The following is a 2,139-nucleotide window of genomic DNA, read 5'->3' as shown; positions in this document are numbered from 1 at the left end:
CAGGGGCACTGGCTTCCTTGCAGCTGATGGGTCCACTCGGCCAGACAGACTGGCGTTAACAAGAGCAGAACTGAAGGCAAATTGTAGTTAATATTAAACTGAAAAAATAAAAATATAATTATCTGTAATCAGGTACGTGATATGAAGACCTGTTTATCCTATTAACTGTTTGTGATACAGTAATCCCTTTAAGACCAACATGCCCAAATCCCGGACACCCCAAGTCCTGTACATTTTGGGCTCGGGCCTTCGAAAACCAAAAATGGCCCCAAAACATAAAAAAGAAAAAAAAAAAGTCCGACATGTTTTCAACCATACTTTGAACTTGCCATGCAGCGACGAACAGCTGTGTTTTGGCGCGTAGTTCCACCAACATCCGGCAGAGCGCTCCTGTCTCCTCTCCATTTCCTGCCTACCTATCGTTGTGAGTGCATGCTCGTCGCCGTGGCCGCGTACATGCTCACTTTTGTGGTGGTCCCCTACCTTCTGCAGGCCCTGCTCTTTCTCTGCCGCCGCTTACTCGTGTGTGTGACGGTGGCCCCACCGCCCAAGAAGAAGAAATGAGTGGTGCTGACTCTGGAGAAGAAAAGGGAGATATTGGAGACGGTGGACGCAGGATGACTGATGTCCCACATCCTCAGAGAATTCAACCTGGCCCACTCTACCTTGTTCAGTATTAAGAAATCCTGGGACAAACTCACCCAATACATAGCTGACTTTGCATCGAAGACCAAACACAACGTGCAAAGGAAGATTATGTACCCTCTCAGGTTTGCAGAAATCGACCGCTCCACACTGATTTGGTATCGTCAACAACGTGCTGCTGGTGTGCTGGTGCATGGTACAGAGCTGAAGGCTGCTGTAGAGAAGTTCGCAAGGTTACATGACATCCCAGACTTCAAGGCATCCGAGGGTTGGCTCTTCGCCTTCAAGTTACCCCATGGACTTACCAACCGTAAGGCCCATGGCGAAGCTTTGGACGCCAACAAGGATGGAGTAGAAGAGTTTCGGCAGAAGGTGAAGGGCTTGATTGAAATGGAAGGCCTCACTCTCAGTCAAGTCTACAATGCTGATGAAACTGGTCTATTCTATCACTTGCTGCCCACGAACACCCTAGCAGAGGAGACGGAAAAGCGTGTACCTGGATGCAAGCTCTCCATGCAGCAGATGTCTGCTTTGTGTTGTGCCAATGCTAACGGCATGCACCAGCTCAAGCTCGTTCTTGTTGGCCATGCAAAGCAACCTCGGTGCCTTCGTGGGTTGAGAGATGTCCTTCCTATCGTTTGGTACCATTCTGTGAAGGCTTGGTTCACAGCAAAGATCTTCAAAGACTGGTTTCACCAGCACTTCGTCAAGGAGGTCATCCATTATTAGATGAAGACACTGGGAATCCAACGTGACCAGGTAAAGGCTCTCCTTCTCTTGGAGTTGGTGGTTGAGAATGGCAGCATTAGGTGCTTGTTTTTGCCACCTAATAAGACTGCTGTCATCCAACCAATGGACCAAGGAGTGATTGTGGCTATGAAGAGGCTGTACTGTCAGAAGTTCCTGGATGAGGTGATGGTTGTTCTCAAGGACAAGGATGAGCGCAGGGAGGGACGGGACATGCGAGGCCAGCAGACTCTGGAAAACCTTCGCCGCTACAACCTCAAGTCAGCCATCCACAGCTGGGCCAGTGCATGGAGGGAAGGCTCTGTCAAGACTGGAAAGTGGTTGGTCTCATCTGCTTCTTGGAGCCGACGTGGTGCACGACTTTCTAGGTTTTGACATGGGTGACTTCCACATGCATCTTCGTGCGGCTAGCGACGAGGTGGATGTGGACAAAGTGCGTAAGTGGTTGGATGACAACGAGGGTGATCCTGGGTATCAGATCATGTCTGATATTGAGATCGCCTCTTCAGTTGCAGGTACAGGTACCCAGCTGGAAGATTCCGGCGAGGACAGCGAGGATGATGTGGACTTCTCTCAGCATGCCACTACTCCAGCCATCCCCAAGCTGAGCGCACTCCAGGAGCATGTTGAGTTCATTCTGGACTACCTTGAACACCCGGACTGCGACTGAGAGATAGGGCCCCTGGGACCTGGGGAAGAAGTGCGCGCTTTTAGGCAGCGCATCATCACCCACCAGAATCACCATTC

The sequence above is a fragment of the Coenobita brevimanus genome, chromosome 24 (genome assembly GCF_032717465.1).
Source record: "Coenobita brevimanus isolate Jiangsu-jjx chromosome 24, ASM3271746v2, whole genome shotgun sequence".
Lineage (NCBI taxonomy): Eukaryota > Metazoa > Arthropoda > Malacostraca > Decapoda > Coenobitidae > Coenobita > Coenobita brevimanus.
This window is presented reverse-complemented; position numbering follows the sequence as displayed.